The sequence below is a fragment of the Cebus imitator genome, unplaced genomic scaffold (genome assembly GCF_001604975.1).
Source record: "Cebus imitator isolate Cc_AM_T3 unplaced genomic scaffold, Cebus_imitator-1.0 Scaffold21, whole genome shotgun sequence".
Lineage (NCBI taxonomy): Eukaryota > Metazoa > Chordata > Mammalia > Primates > Cebidae > Cebus > Cebus imitator.
The window spans coordinates 399601-417231 of NW_016107336.1; the positions used below are offsets into that span (position 1 = coordinate 399601).

General features: G+C 44.8%; 1 pseudogene; it reads right to left on the bottom strand.

The window, feature by feature from the left end:
• Window positions 1–15592: 15592 nt before the first annotated feature.
• On the bottom strand, window positions 15593–16426 carry LOC108299194 (annotated as a pseudogene).
• Window positions 16427–17631: the final 1205 nt, after the last annotated feature.

The window sequence follows — 17631 nt, forward strand, 5'->3', positions numbered from 1 at the left end:
TAACTTTCATTCCTTAGTGAGGATTGGGATTCTGCCTCCACCCACTGAGGGCAGATGTTTCCAGATACTGGGGAAGAGACGACTGGCCCTGGCTTGCCAAGTAAACTGCAGATTCATCTACACCTTGCAAATGGAAATACTGAGCAAAAAAACAGGGATCTCTTCATTCCACCAAGCAAAAATAATAATAATAGTTCAAGGTACTGAGTGCCTACTCTTCTTCTAAGTGCTGCATGCATACTATGCCATTTAATTGTCTTAACAGCCCTAAGAAGTTGGCATTATTATTACCATCCACATTTTATTGTAAATGAGTTTCAGTGGAAACAACTTATAAATGGTTGATAATATCTGACTCCCGAGTCCATGTGTTTAATTAACCCTTAGACACTGTATTACCTGTCTACAAATATTGTTGTTATTCGAGTGTGTGTATGTATGCACATGTTCTTTGGTGCACAGAGAGTTTTTGTTAGCTTATTTAGATTTGGGGGAAATGTGGAGAACTTATAGGTGTTTTCATCTCTTCTTTTTTTTTTTTGAGACAGAGTCTCGCTCTGTTGCACCGGCTGGAGTGCAGTGGCGTGACCTCGGGTTCAATGGATTCTCATGCCTCAGCCTCCTGAGTAGCTGGGATTACAGGTGCATACCACAATACCCAGCTAATTGTTGTATTTTTAGTGGAGATGGGGGTTTCACCATGTTGGCCAGGCTGGTCTCAAACTCCTGACCTCAAGTGATCCGCCTGCCTCAGCTTCCCAAAGTGTTGGGATTACAGGAATGAGCCACTGCACCCAGCCTAGTTTCCTTTTTCAAAATGTCTTATTTGAATTAAAAAAAAATTTTAAGCAGTATATCCATTTTTATACTAGGATAGCTGAAGTTGGATCTTTAGGGAGGGGCCTAAATTGAAAGTCAAGTATGGTAGCAACTGAGAACTTGGAAGTTTAGGTCAAAGTGGCTCAGAGTGGGGAAACCTCTTGCGGATATAATAGTGTGATATGGTTTGGATCTGTGTCCCCACCCAAATCTCATATCGAATTGTAGCCCCCAGTGTTGGAGATAGGGCCTGGTGGGAGGTGACTGGATCATGGGGCAGTTTCTCATGAATGGGTTATATCATCCCCTCAGTGCTGTTCTCATGATAGTGAGTGAGTTATCGCGAGATCTGGTTGTTTGAAAGTATGTAGCACCTCCCACCTCCTTCCTCCTACCCTGGGCTTGTGAAATGCCTTGCTCTCCCTTTGCCTTCCTCCATGAGTAAAAGCTTCCTGAGGCCTCCACGGAAGCAAACGCCCTTATGCCTCCTGTACAGCCTGCAGAACCGTGAGCCAAGTGGCATCTGCACATCTAAACATTTCTCTGTGGTCCTCGGAAACTTCCACATGGCATGATGGGACAACCTGGGGTCTGGAATATACATAAATCTTGCTAGTAGCAAGGGAAGGATCTGGAAAAGAGAATAAGAGGTATTCATCTTGATCAAGACATACTAATCCCCTGTGGATAAAAAGCATGACTGTCATTATTGGCCAACTGCACGTGAGTCTCCCAAATTCAGGCTGGGAAAGGGACTAGAACTTACAGAGCCCAATGCCTGTTGAAGCCCTTTCCTGCACCTCTCCTCCAGAGAAGGGATGGGGGTTCCCTGATTACAGAAATGGAGTCCAGAGTGGGCAGAAGAATTGAAGTTGGGATACCAGCATGTGGGACACATCCCTGTCTCTCCATGGTGACCCCAACCATGGGAAGGCTTGGCTGTGTTCTCTAACCAAATTCATGGAGTCCTTGTATAGCTTTTTTCTCTCTCTCTCCAAAGAGATTCCTAGAAATTACAGGTTTACTTGGCTTTTAACATAGTATTGAGGACACACTATCAGCTTGAAACAACTTACGATCTTCTCTCAGCCTTCTAATGCCGTTACTTCCTCTTGTGGGGGTATAGGAGGGAGGGGAATACCAAACTATTTTGTTTTCAGGGAAGGAAGTGAACATGCAAAAAAAAAAAAATTTTTTTAATTAAGCAACTAACTCAGGAAACACGTCACCTATTCACCTTCTCCTTCCTGAAACACTCAACCTGTTTTTCATAGGAGTCTTTATGATAGTGGGATTGAATGGATGAGCTCCATGGAGATAATCACAGGCTGATTATTGTAGGTTTTTCAGGTCTCTTCACTTTTCCAGAAAGAAAAGTGAAGAGAAGCTGGGCATGGTGGCTCACACCTGTAATCCCAGCACTATGGGAGGCTGAGGTGGGTGAATGGATCATTTGAGGTCAGGAGTTTGAGACCAGCCTGGCCAACATAGCAAAACCTCATCTCTACTAAAAATACAAAAATTAGCTGAGCATGGTGGTGCTCCATGCCTTAGCTCAGGAGGCTGAGGCAGGAGAATAATTTGAACCTAGGAAGCAGATGTTGCAGTGAACCCAGATTGTACCACTGCACTCCTGCCTGAGCAACAGAGTAAGATTCCACCTCAAAAAAAAAAAAAAACAAGGTAAGTGAAGAGGAGTCAAGAGGAAGGGTGGGTAGCTAAGTGGCAGATGTCTGTGAACATGAAGGGTGGCAGTGGGGGGCACGCTAAGCATGGAAGTCTCTCTCTTGAGCAGCTACTGATGCCCATTAGAACATTCTAGGGCATGGAGCAGCAGTACAGCCATACCACTGTCATGGCTTCTTTCTTGGCATCCGTGTGCTGAATACCAGTCTCTTTTATTTGTAAATACTGGAAGAAAACACAAAATGGACTGACTCACAATATTTTCTGCTCATCCTGAAGGATGACAACTCAATATTAGCAATTCTATGCTGAAGACGTTTCAGGTCTTAGAACCAAAGATTTGTTTTTTTCCTGGAAAAGACCTTAACAGACTATCCAGTAATTATTAATATAATTCCTACTTTTTAGAGGAAGCCACTAAGGCCTAGAAAGATTAGATGATTTAGTTTTCCCAAAGGCTTGCAGCCAGTGAGGGGTTGAGTTGGGAATCCAAGTCTCTCCCCGAACCTGGCAATGCTTTGTCCTGTGTCTTGCTACCTCTCTGGCTGATGAGTGATCATGATGAATTGCAAAAAATAAATTACTTCTATGCTGGGAGGAGGTTGTGAGGAACAAATGGGTGGTTACTCATAAGGCTGCCTAACTCTGCCAGGAGAACCTTGTGAGGAGTGGTGGTTTTTTTTTGGAGACAGGAGTTTTACTCTTGTAGCCCAGGATGGAGTGTAATGGCATGATCTCAGCTCACTGCAACCTCTGCCTCCTGGGTTCAAGCGATTCTCCTGCCTCAGTCTCCTGAATAGCTGGGACTACAGGTGTGCACCACCACACCCAGCTAATTTTTGTATTTTTAGTAGAGATGGGGTTTCACCGTGTTGGCCAGGATGGTCTCAAACTCCTGGACTCAGGTGATCCACCCACCTCAGCCTCCTAAAGTGCTGGGATTACAGGTGTGAGCCACCCCGCTCAGCCATGAATAGTTCTTAAAGCCCTATCCGAACATTAGAATCACCTGAAGAGCTGTGATCCAGCAGGTGAATTCAGTCAGAACCTCCAGGTGTGAGGTCAGGGTATCTATACTTTATAAAACCTCCCCAGATGATCCTAAGATGCAGCTGGGGCTGATAGCTACTATTCTAAAACTGTGACTATTTTTTTTTTTAATTAGAGATGGGGTTTCCGTATGTTTGCCAGGCTGGTCTCAAACTCCTGGCCTCAAGTGATCCTCCCATGTCAACCTCCCAAAGTGCCAGGATTACAGGCATGAGCCACCATGCCCAGGCTAAAACTGTGATTCTTATAAGGCAGCAGTCCCCAGCCTTTTGGGCATCAGGGACCGGTTTCATGAAGACATTTTTTCCATGGACCAGGGGTCAGGGGCATGGTTTCAGGATGATTCAAGTGCGTTACACTTATTGAGCACTTTATTTCTATTATTATTACATTGTACTATATAACGAAATAATTCTACAACTCACCGTTATGTAGAATCAGTGGGAGCCCTGAGCTTGTTTTCCTGCAACTAGACGGCTCCATCTGGGGGTGATGGGAGACAGTGACAGATCATCAGGCATTAGATTCTCATAAAAAGCACACACTCTAGATCCCTCCCGTGCACAGTTCAAAATAGGGTTTGTGCTCCTGTGAGAATCTAATGCCAGTACAGGTACATGGCCCGGAGGTTGTGGATCCCTGTGATAAGGAACAGCTGGAGGGCAAACAAAGCCTCACCTAAAGCCGTGGCCTTAGTGAGCATGCATTAGACTCACCTGGGGGCCTTGCTGGAGCCAGCCCCGGATTCAACACGCCTGGGGTGGGACTGAGGATTTGCATTTATAACAAGTTCCCTATGTGAAGGTGACGCTGCTGAGTGGGGGCCATACTTTGAGAACCACTGACCTAGAGGTAACTTTCCACACCATACCTGTCCGGTCCCCATCCTTAAAGACTGCTGTATCACCCAGGTGGACTTGGGGTGCAAAGGTGGGGAAGAGATTTAGCTCTGATTGAGAATTCAAGCAAAAGCGATTACAGAGCACAGGACTCTGATGGTGGAGGGTGGGCCATCTCTCGGGAGTCTCGGGGTAGGCAAAAGTTGCCAGCTAGCTACCTAGAGCACAAAAACCAGAATGAAAAGCTGATATTTGTTTCCTGTGCCGAAAGTAAAATCTCTTGAAATGCACACCAGAACTGGTTAATTTTTGGAGAACAGCTGTCCCATAAGGAGGCTATCACGGGCTGTTTGGCACCATGGCAAGCCAGCAACCGGAGCAAGACCTTTATCTTAGGAAACCCAGTTGCCAGGAGCTCAGGGGCCTGTTTTGACTTTCACAGGGCTTGTTCCCAACTCCCATACCTCACTATAGGGCAATTGTCAGGATTTCAGGCTCAGGATAGAGTCTGAGAACATCTGATCTCAGAGGGAAAGCAGGAAAACACGTTGAGAGTGGCGGCCCCAGTTCTCCAAATAGAACAGCCAGGTCTCACCCTCTGGGTTCCATTTTTTTAATTTTTTTGAGATGGAGTCTCGCTCTGTCACCAGGCTTCAGCCTGATCTCGGCTCACTGCAACCCACCTCCCAGGTTCAAGCAATTCTCTTGTCTCAGCCCCTTGAGTAGCTGGGACTACAGGCGTGCGCCACCACGCCCAGCTAATTTTTGTATTTTTAGTAGAGATGAGGTTTCACCATGTTGGCCAAGATGGTCTTGATCTCTTGACCTCGTGATCCATCCACCTCAGCCTCCCAAAGTGCTGGGATTACAGGCATGAGACACCATGCCTGGCCGGGTTCCATTTTTTTCTTTTTTTCTTTTTTTTTTTGAGACGGAGTTTCGCTCTTNGTCTTAAAGTCTATTTGGTTTGATGTAAGTATTGCTACCATGATTTCCTTTTTCTTTTGAGACGAAGTTTCACTCTTATCGCCCAGGCTGGAGTGCAATGGTGCGATCTCGGCTCACCGCAACCTCTGCCTCCTGGGTTCAAGCAATTCTCCTACCTCAGCCTCCCGAGTAGCTGGGACTACAGGCTGTGCCACCATGCCCAGCTAATTTTTGTATTTTTAGTAGACAGGGTTTCACCATGTTGACCAGGATGGTCTCGATCTCTTGACCTCGTGATCTGACCGCCTCAGCCTCCCAAAGTGCTGGGATTATAGGTGTGAGCCACTGTGCCCGGCCCCATTTCTTAAAGATGAACCAGGCCTGCCAGGGAAGGCTGCCGTAGCTGAAAGGAATGATATGGGAGCAGGTAAAAACCCAACCAAGGGAACAGTTCCTGAGCACGTGGACACTGTGTTGCCAGTGCAGTGGATGGCAGTGGTGTACAGTGAGAAGCTACAGTGAAGTGACACGTAGTATAGTGGCCGCTGTGTAGGAAGGAGAAAATGGAAACAAATCTCGAATTAACCTATGAGATGAGGTCACAGCCACACCTCACCACACCTAAGAAAACTTCCACAAAATGCTGAAATGTTGAGTGCAATGACCTAGGAGTAACCAGCCAGGGAGAGGAAAATCCGGGGTCTCCAATGGAGTCATCTCCCTGGCAGGACCCAACTGATGAGACTTGGCCAGACCTAGGAACCACATGGTGTGAACGTGGAAAATATCAAGACAGGTCCTCCCAGGCGTTAAGTGATTCCTTAACAGGCAGACGAAAGAATTTTGCATACCACAGTAACTCGTCCAGGTCACAAAATCCTCTGTGTCAAGTGTCTGCCTGTAGCCAAGGCAAAACTTCCATGGACTGCTGTGACACAGAGTGACCGAGGTGCTGGGAGAGCTTGCCTGTGGGTTGAAGATTTGACAGTGATGTCCCTGGACCAGCTTTTGTTCCCTCAGATCTGAACTGCTCCCAAGTCTGTGGATCAATGGAGCAGCACTAAACTGCACAGATACACCACGTCGCGCTGAATTTCAGGGGATTTAACTTATCTGAACATATCACATGTGAAAAGACTTTTTCCAAGCCCTTTAGCTGGATCAAGGGTGTGAAAATGCTAGTAAAAGAAAGTCCAGGGAGGCTTTAACAGGGATGGGGAGGGTAGGTTTCCGGACAGACTTCTCCACCACAGACTTTTTGGGCTGTGTGTGCCTGGGCTTGAATCGCTTCACAAGCCCTGGCCTAATTTCCACAGAGCTTTTCAACACGGAGGATGAAAGGCATTCCGGAGCTGAAAGGGATTCTGTCCTCCTGGAGCACAGGGGCTGTCAGTAGCACCAACACCATAGCAGCTGTCTGCTGACTCCTGGCAGGCTTAGGAAGGAGCCCTTTCATGCCGCTACAGCTCCGTGTCAGCAGCCACCGTGGAGGGGAGAGAATTGTTTCCGTGAAGAAATACAACTCATCTTTTTGCTTTTAATTTCTCTGCAATGAGTGGCCTCAGAATGGTGGCAAAGAGGCAAAATGAGAGCAGGCATCTCCAAAATGTCAGGCTGGTGACCGGACCAGGGTCAGGACGAGCAATGCAGCTCAATTACTTGGGGAGCTTCAAAAAGTTGTTTGTTTCTTTTTAATTGTGGTAAAATATACGTAACATAAAATTTACCATTTAACCATTTTATTTATTTATATATTTTTGGAGACGGGTCTCTCTCTGTTGCCCAGGCTAGAATACAGTGGTGCAATCTCAGCTCACTTCAACCTCCAATTCCTGGGCTCAAGTGATCTTCCCACCTCAGCCTCCCAAGCAGCTGGTACTATAAGTCCACGCCACCATGCCTGGCTAATTTTCATACTTTTAGTAGAGACAGGGTTTCGCCATATTTCCTGGGCTGGTCTTGAACTCTTGGGTTCAAGCAATTGACTCACCTCAGTCTCCCAAAGTGCAGGGATTACAGACGTGAGCCACTGCACATGGCCCATTTTAACCACTTTTAAGTGTATGTTTCAGTAGTATTTGGTACATTCACATGATTGTGCAACCAACACCACTGTCCATCACCAGAACCTCAGTTTTTTGTTTTGTTTTGTTTTGTTTTGAGATAGGGTCCTGTTCAGGCTGGAGTGCAGTGGTGTGATCCTGGCTCACTGCAATCTCTGTCTCTTGGGTTCAAGCGATTCTCATGCCTCACACACCCAAATAGCTGGGATTACAGGTATGTGTCACCACACCCAGCTAACTTTTAATTTTTGTCATTTTAGAAGAGTTGAGGTTTCACCATGTTGGTGAGGCTGGTCTTGAACTCCTGACCTCATGTGATCTCCCGCCTTATCCTCCCAAAGTGCTGGAATTACAAGTTTAAGCCACCACAGCCGGCCCAGTACTTCAAATATTTTAAATTATAATTTTTTAAAATACAGATTTCATTCAGTAAAGCCATTGAAAAAGAATGAGATTGCTCTTCTATGCTGATGTGGAGAGATGTTAAAATTTCTTATTAAGAGAAAAACCACAAGCCCAGAACAGTGTGTATGGTACATATAAAGGGTGTGTACACACTCAGGTGACTTCAGGAAGAGAACACAAATTGTTGACAGTGATTACCTCTAGAAATGGGAGTGAAGTTCTAGAGCTGAAGGGATTTTAACTTTTAACTTTCATTGTATACTTTTTTTTTTTTTTAATTTAGACTTTATTTTTTAGATGTAGTCTCACTGTGTTGCCCAAGCTGGAATGCAGTGGCATGATCTTGGCTCACTGCAACCCCTGCCTCCTAGGTTCAACCGATTCCCCTGCCTCAGCCTCCTGAGGAACTGGGATTACAGGTGCGAGCCACCACGTCCAACTAATTTTTGTATTTTTAATAAAGATGGGGTTTCACCATATTGACCAGGCCAGTCTTGAACTCCTGACCTCAGGTGATCCGCCTGCCACAGCCTCCTAAAGTCCTGGGATTAAAGGTGTGAGCCACCACGCCCGGCCCAGTTTAGGCTTTTTAATAGATGCCTATAGCGTTTGCATTTAAAAGTTTTCCAGCCACCTATTCTGCCTGAAATTGATGCTGATGGTATGGTTCAGTGCCTCAGGACCTGCTCATGTTGGGATGCCATTTTGATTCTGACACACTGCCATGTTTAGAAACACTCCTTTGGAACAAGATCTTCCTACAGACAAAGATTTGGAACCCCAGAGGGGTCTTTGGTGTCAGAATATCTATTTTAAACTAATTGTGTCATTATTCAAATCATATTCAATAAGCATGGGGAAGATTTTATAGTTGAGACTAAGGATCAAGTCAAGGCGACATCTACCATACTCAGGGGTTCTTAACTTTTTGTGTGCCATGTTTACTGCTATGATTTGAATGTGTCCTCCAAACTTCATATGCTAAAACTTAATCCCCAAATTCATATTTTGACTGGAGTTTTGGTGTTTGGACAGTAATTGGGATTAGATAAGTTCATCAAGGTGGGCTCTTTACGACAGGACTGGTGGCTTTAGAAGACAAAGAAGAGAGCCCGGAGCTGGAACAAAGGCTCTTGCCCTCTGTGATGGTTACTACTGAGTGTTGACTTGATTGGATTGAAGGATACAAAGTATCGATCGTGGGTGTGTCTGTGAGGGTGTTGCCAAAAAAGGGTTGACATTTGAGTCAGTGGGCTGGGAAAGGCAGACCCATCCTTAATCTGGGCAGGCACAATCTAATCAGCAGACAGAAAAATGTGAAAAGAGAGACTGGCCTCACCTTGCAACCTGCATCTTTCTCCTGTGCTGCTGTAGACTTCTTGCCATTGAACATCAGTCTCCAAGTTCTTCTGTTTTGGAACTCAGACTGGCTCTCCTTGCTCCTCAGTCTGCAGATGGCCTATTGTGGGACCTTGTGATTGTATGAGTTAATACGTAATAAACTCCCCTTCACATATATATATATATATATATACACACACACACATACACACACATATATATATGTAAAGGGAAGTTCATTTATATTATTTATATACATGTATACCTATACACACACACACCATACATACATATTTCATTAGTCCTATCCCTCTGAAGAACCCTGACTAATACACCCTCTCATGGTGTAATGACCTTTGCCAGGCTATGCCATAGCAAGAAGGTTCTCACCAGATGCCAGTGCCATGCTGTTGGACTTCCCAGCCTCCAGAACTGTAAGAAATGAATCTCTGTTCTTTATAAATTACCCAGTCTCAGGTATTCAGTTATAGTAACAAGAAACAGAATAAGAAATTTACCTTTGGCAATCTCATCTATGTTACAAAGAACAGAATTTCCTCCTTTTTATGAATGAATAATACTCATGTGTATATTATATTTCCTCTTTTTTATGAATGAATAATACTCATGTGTATATTATATTTCCTCTTTTTTATGAATGAATAATACTCATACATATATATAATATGTGTGGGTGTGTGTCCCATTTTGTTTAACCATCCCTCCGTTAATAAGCACTTAGATTGTTTCTTTATCTTGGCTACAGTGTGATAATGCTGCAATGAACACAAAGGTGCAGATATTTCTTCCACACACTAATTTCACTTTTTGTGGATATATACGCAGAAGTAGGAATGTTGGATCATATGGCAGTCCTATGATTATTTTCTTGAGGAACCAACCCATTCTTGATCAAGGTAGAGGAGCTGAGAAGGAACTCCTGTTTATTTATTTATCTTTGAGATGGAATCTCGCTCTGTTACCCAGGCTGGAGTGCAGTGGCACAATCTCGGCTCACTGCAACCTCCACCTCCTGGGTTCAAGTGATTCTCCTGCCTCAGCCTCCCAAGTAGCTGGGACTATAGGCGCCATCACCACACCTGGTTAATTTTTGTATTTTTTGTAGCGACAGGGTTTCACCATGTTGACCAAGATGGTCTTGATCTCTTGACCTTGTGATCCACCTGCCTCAGCCTCCCAAAGTGCTGGGATTACAGGGGTGAGCCACTGCACCTGGCTGGAACTTTTGTTTGTTATGTGAGCCCAGGCAGTAAGGTCCTGCAGTCACTAATTGAACTCCACGAGAAAGGGAAGATGGCACAGCCCCTGGGGAAGGAAATGCACCAGATATTGGTGCTCCCTTTAATGTTTGGTGTGCTTAACACAGTTGCATGTTTAGAGAAAACGGGAGCCAGAAGTGTTGGTTTTGAAGCAACTAGCGCTCAAACGCTGTGTGGCTTCAGCTAAAGCCCTTGCGTGGGCGGGGTCAGGATGACAGGGCTCATCCCTATTCATTCTCCACCTCTCTCTACCCTGACTATGGCCCAAGAGATGCATCTCTAGGGACAGCTTCACCATTGCTCTTTGCGTGACAGCTCTAGCGTTCCTAGCTAACGGGGGCACCTGGTGGGGATGGAAGGGAGGAAGGCTGCCCTGGCAGTGTCTGGGAGGCAGTCCGTCTCCCAGCTCTAGCTGTTGCTAGGCTGCGGTACCATGTTCCGTCCCTTTGCCCCTGTAGTCCTAGAGGGGGCAACCACTCCCTGCGTTTGCTGTCTCTGGTACAACACCGCCCCTCATAGACTCCTTTCATCCTGCCTGCACTTCCATAAATAGCCCCCTCATTACGTTTTTTTTTTCAGTTGAGCAATTTGGAGCATGCCATCTGTTTCCTGCCAGGCTCTGGCTGATACTGTCACTAACCTTTTCACTGAGGCTTAAAATAAGTTGGTGGCGCCTGTTTATACGGTTTTAGTAGCCAACACCTGCAGCTTGCTGCTTTAGGGCATAGCTTGCAAATGAACCTCTCTTGCCAGGGTCTTAACTGTTGACTCTGTGCTTTCCAGACTTTCTATTGGGGTGCTTATTATTTTGTTTCCTAGCTTGAGTTTATGATTTGCAGTGAAGTAGGAATAGCAAAAATTTAGGAAGGTATTGGGTAGAATGGTATAGCTGCATGACCTCGGCAATTGCTTACCCTTCTTCTGCGTCAGTTTCCTCATCCCTAAGATGGGCATAATAATAGCACAGCATTATCTTATAGGGTTTTCATGAGTGTTAACTAAATTTAAGTGTGTAAAGTACATAGCATAGGGCATGGCATATAGCAAATGCTCAAGACAGGTAGCTATTATTGTCACTTTATTGGAGGAAGGATATTACTCAGAATTCTATAAGGTTAGAATCCCAGCTCTGCCATTGAGTAGGTGGGTGGTCTTGGAACTGTTGCTTAAACTCTTCAAGTTTAAGCGTCTACATTACAGCATGGGATTAGTAATACTTGTCTCACTTAGTGGTTGGCAGACCAAAATGTGATCGTGTGTGGGAAAGGTCTTTGTAAATTCTTTTTTTAAGAGACAGGATCTCACTCCGACACCTAGGCTATATATAATGCAGTGACACGATCTCAGCTTGTTGGGTTCAAGTGATTTTCCTGCCTCAGCCTCCCGAGTGGCTGGGATTACAGGCATCCGCCACCACGTCTGGCTAATTTTTGTACTTTTAGTAGAGACGGGGTTTCACCATGTTGGACAGGCTGGTGTTTAACTCCTGTCCTCAAGTGATCTGCCTGCCTTGGCCTCCCAAAGTGCTGGGATTACAGGTGTGAGCACCGCGCCCAGCTGGTCTTTGTAAATTCTAAAGCACAAATATAAAGTACAAATTGAAAATAATCTGATCTACACATTGGTAGATTTCTTTTTGTCCTGTATGGCTCTTTGCTCTGGTTCATGAGTTGGGAGGATTTTTTAAAGGAGAAATGGGTGTTTGTTCCTCATCTAATCATTATGGGGAAGGTAGTTTCATCCGGGGAAGAGAAGAGAAAGGCAGTGTGATGATTTTGGAGGGAATTTGTCATGGGGATGGAGGAGGGGTGAGCATGTGTCAGGGAGGTATAATTTATTTTTCAACTTTCTGGAAGCGTGATGCTCTTCAGAAGCCTTAGGCCAGTGCCCCTTGGCTAGGAGGCAGGCGTGCCTAGAAACCTGGGTGACAAGGAAGGATAAGGCAGGAGAAGACCTGTGTTAAAAGAAAAACTTTTGCCATGTTGACCAGGCTGGTTTCAAACTCCCGGTCTCAAATAATCCACCTGCCTTGGCCTCCCAAAGTGCTAGGATTACAGGCATGAGCCACCATGTTAGCTGGGCATGGTGGTGGGCACCTGTAAATCCCACTACTTGGGAGGCTGAGGGAGGTGAATTGCTTGAGCCCAGGAGGCAGAGGTTGGAGCAGAGATCACGCCACTGCACTCCAGACTGGGTGACAGAGCAAGACTCCGTCTCAAAAAGAAAAGAAAAGAAAAACTTTAGACAAGGTAAATTTAATGGAGTTAGATTAAGCAAAGAATGATTTGCAAATCTGGCAGCCTCTAAAATCAGAAAAGGTTTAGCGAAACTCTGGCAATGCCTCATGGTTGAAGAGGATTTAGGGACAGAAAAATGAGAGTGACAGTGACTACCGAAACAGCCAGACTGGTTACCGCCTGGCTTCTGCCTTAGTTGCACACAGTGTGAACAGCTGGCTGCTTGTTGTGATTGGCTGAGACTCCGCTACTTGTTCCTAGAGTAATTTACAGTCTGTTTATACTTCTAGTTGGGTTACAGTTCACTGTGTATGGAGAAACCTTTAAGCTGAATATAAACTATGTAAGGAGGCAACTTCAGGCTAAACTGGAATATTCAGCCACGAGAACAGAGACAGGGCAGCCAGGCTGGGATGGACGGAGAGCTGAGGGGCTACGGGGACCACCGCTGCTGATCTGAAGGGCCCAGCCTGGGAGATCAGCGGGGCTCAGCGGAGTGTGATCGCTAGACTGCATGGGCGCCTGAGGCTGTCCTGGGATGTTTGTCTTTGCATTTCCTCTTAAGTGGGCCCCTCTCCTCAGGAGGCAGTATATGGGATGCTGCTTAGTGGATAGATGGTGCTCCTGCTCCCGAAGGTGGTCCTTGCCCACGTCTCCAGCTATTTCTGGTATAGAGATGCAGAACAAAGGTGCTGTTTCAGTGTTCCGCTCTGGGCTTCAAACACCCACATATAATTTGCTCTGGTCTTCTTGCCCTCGGTGATTTCTGGAAAATCCTGCCGGCTCAGCTCCTCTGTGATCTTGCTGACTTTTCACGGCCTGACCTGAGACCAATAGCGTGCTCAGAGTCTGCAGCCCTCCCTGAGCGTGGCCAGCTAGCAGCGGGGCCTTGGTGGCCTGACGCAAATGCCACCACTGGCAATAACCCAAAGACCATTTATGAGGCTTTCCAAGCAGATGCCTCCTAAAGGCCATGCTGCCAGTGTTTAAATGACCCTTTAAATGAAGTTTTCTTCATCTCCGGGCTCTCCTGCCCTCTCCTGCTGCTTTTTTAATTTCTGGCTAACATACTCTTCTGTGACTTTCTCTTGATTGACATGGAGCGATGGGATGTTTCTGTGCTCCTATTTGGGTATTTTTAGAAGCTGACTGACCTGCTCCTCCTTCCCAGAATGGTTTGGGTTCTTGAGTCACTTGGCAGAGACACTGCGGGGCACTGTGTGGCATCTGCCTGGTCTGTTTATCAAGCACTGGTTCAGGGTCGCGGCTGTCAAGTCTGGAGGGTCCAGAGCTCAGGCAGCCTTTTTCTGCGGCCCTGATGGGTTGACATGGGACGTGGGCTCTTGCCAGGCTCAGCCCATACCTCTCAGAACAGAAGACCGTCGGAGGAGTGGAATAATGGTAGACTGAAACGTTAAATCAGGGAGCCCAGAGGTTCTCCACCAAACAGTTCACATGCCCTGATTCCCACTTTCATTTAGAAACAATTTTGCTCAGTCCCGCCTTTCAAGCCCACTGGGCATCCCCTGTGAATGACTGGGGTACCAGGCAGACGAGTGACTCTTTCTTTCTGTCCACGTCAACATGTTCTGTGACCCAGCCCTGCTGGGGGTGGGAAATTTTTAAATGATTTTTTTCATTTGTATATTTCCATAAGGACTATGATATTCCTGAAAATGCCTATTCTTAAAATTAAAAAAATAAATAATTTAAAATAATTAAAATGTTTCAACCTTCAAGAGGGTATTTATTATTAGATGAAAACACTCCTATTATTCTCAAGGAAAAAAAAATCAAAGATCCAAAATAACAACTTTGGTTCTGGTTGTTTTTTAATAATTTCATATATATATATATATATATGAAATTTTTTTGTAGTTTTAGTAGAGACAGAGTTTCACCTTGTTGGCCAGGCTGGTCTTGAACTCCTGACCTTAAGTCATCTGCCCCCCCTTGGCCTCCCAAATCCTGGGATTACACAGGCGTGAGCCACCATGCCCAGCCCAATATATATGTATATATTTTGTTACAGGATATATATGATAATGTGATACACTATCAAGGTCTTCGGAAGGTAAATCTCAAAACAGGGTTTCAGTTGCAGAAAACTGTGAATGACACACTCTGCTGTAGGGAGGGAATTTTTTTTGGACAGTGTTCTTCCCACTCTGTGATTTGATGATCATTGCAATGAACCCTATGTCCTTGCGTCATATTCTAATGAGAACTTGCTTGCTGACTGGGAAAAAGGAAGCTATGGATCAGAGCTTTACAAAAATACTTACAATTTTTATCATGAAAACATTAATCTCCCAAGGATACTTGAAAGAGGATGTGTGAGTTTTTCCTGTCATCGTTGGGTCAGAACATGATGGTCTCATGAATATTTCTTTTAATTTATGACAGAAAATTTCAGATGATAATATAATGAAACTCTGCCAGTCTGTTGACCAGTTTTAACAATTATCAACATTCTGCCAATCATGTTTCATCTACCCTCCTTGTTTTGTTGTGGTGTTTTTTTTTGTTAGTATTTTAAAGCAAATTCCAGAATATATAAATGCTTTGATATGTATCTCTAACAGACAGACACCTTAAAAATAAAGACCCATGCACAATTATACCTAACAAAATTAACAATAACTATACTATCATCTAACGCAGCTCATAGCCAATTTGTTACATTTGTTCAAAAAGAGTCTTTTTATCAGTTGGTGTGTTTGAATCAGGATTTAACGAGATCTACGCAGATCTACACCTTGTATATGGTCGAAATACTTGAGTATTTCTCCCTTCCACTTTTTCTTGCATTAAAAAGATGTTTTATTGTAATGAAAAATTTCAAACATACACAAATGTAGAGAGAATAGTGTAGAGCTCCAAGTGCCCATAAGCCGGTTGCTTTTTTTTTTTTTTTTTTTTTTTTTTGCTGTGAATCGTGCCACATTGTTTTTAGTTACATACAAAGATCTAACATGTCACTCAGGGACCATTTCACCCACTGCTCTGTTTGGCCACCAGTCTTTTGTCTCTCTCTTCAGCAATGATGAGGTGGATACCCTTTCCTCGAGGAAGAGAAATCCAGTTTGTTGCCCTTGCCAATAACAAACATGTTGGAAAGTCAGGTGGCAAAGTTGCTGCCCTTGGCATCTTTCTTGTTAAACACATCAAAAGATCCAGGGTTCCTCTCTCTGTGGGTGATCACACCAGTTCTTCCCAGGTGAGCACCTCTAGTCACCATACACATGTTACCAGTGTCAAACTTGATGAAATCAGTAATCTTGCCAGTTTCCAAAATGATCTGAATGGTATCACTCACCTTGATGAGGGGACCAGGGTAGAGGATGGTGAGAGCAGCATGAGCCGAGGGATTCCTTTTGTGCCCACAAAGATTTTTCTCACTTTGCATGACTTGTACTTGGCCTTCTCAGGTATAATACAATATATACAGCAAAGCGACCCTTGGTATCATAGATCAGATGGAAATTCTCTCCCATCTTGTCAATGCTGATGACATCCATGAATCCAGTAGGGTAGGGTATATCAGTTCAGACTTTGCCATCGATCTTAATGAACGGCTGCATGTGAATCTTCCTGACTTCCTCTCCTGTCAGGGCATACTTAAGTCTGTTCCTTAGGAAAATCATGAGGGGGAGACACCCTCTCAACTTGTGGGGACAGGTGGGTGGATCAGGAGCAAACACACTGGTCAATTTACCCAGCATCCATTGCTTTGGAGCTGCCACCCGCTTCAGATGCTTCTTGGGACCATGAGCCATGGCTGTATTAGGCAAGGAAAGAGGACCTCTGTCTTCTGGTGTGCATAGAAATTCATTTATTTTGTTTTATTTTTGAGACAGGATCTCACTCTGTCACTCAGGCTACAGTGCAGTGGTACAGCTCGCTGCAACCTCCACCTCCCAGGCCTCAGGCAGTCCTCCCAGCTCAGCCTCCCAAGTAGCTGGACTACAGGTCTGAGCTACCATGCCTAGCAACATTTTTGTATTTTTTTTTTTTTTTAGAGATTGGGAATCACTTTGTTGACCAGGCTGGTCTCAAACTCCTGGGCTCAAGTGATCCTCCCACCTCAGTCTCCCAAAGTGCTAGGATTACAGTTGTAAGCCACAGTGCCTGGCCTTCAATAGTTATTGATATATGGATGACCTAGTTTCATCTATATCTCCTTTCCAACCTCTGCTCCCACCCCTAATATGTTAGTTTAAAACAAATCCCAGGCTTTATGTAATTTCAAAGGTAGATGTTTCTGCATGTATGTCTAGAGATAAGAAATTTTAAGAAAGCAACCACAACATCTTTGTTACATCTGCAAAAATTAATGATTCCTTACTATCATCTAGTATCTAATGGTAATGTTACAATTTCCCTGATGAGACTAGGTGTAGTGGCTCACACCTGTAATACCAGCACTTTGGGAGGCCAAGGCAAGAGAATCACTTGAGCCCAAGAGTTTTAGACTAGCCTTGGCAACGCAGGGAGGCTCCATCTCTATGAAGAAAAAAAATTAGCCAGGCCTGGTGACATGTACCTACAATTCCAGCAACTTGGGAGGCTTAAGTAGGAGGATCACTTGAGCCCAGAAATTTGAGACTACTGTGAGCCCTGATTACACCACTGCCCTCCAGCCTGGGTGATAGATGAGATCCTATCTCAAACAACAACAACAAAGACAATTTCGCTGATTTTCCCATAAATGTCTTTATACAGTTGGTTCCTTGCAAGCAGGATTCAAACAAGGTCCGCACATGCCATGTGACTGATATATGCTATAGACTGCATTGTGTCCCTGCTAAATTCATATGTTGAAGTCTTAACCTCCGATGTGACTATCTTTGGAGATAGGGCTTTTAGAAGCTAATTAAGATTAAAATGAGGTCATAAGGGTGGAGCCTTAATCCCATAGGATTGGTGGGCTTGTAAGAGGAAGAGAGAGGAGAGAGATCTTGCTCTTTCCACGAGCATGCAC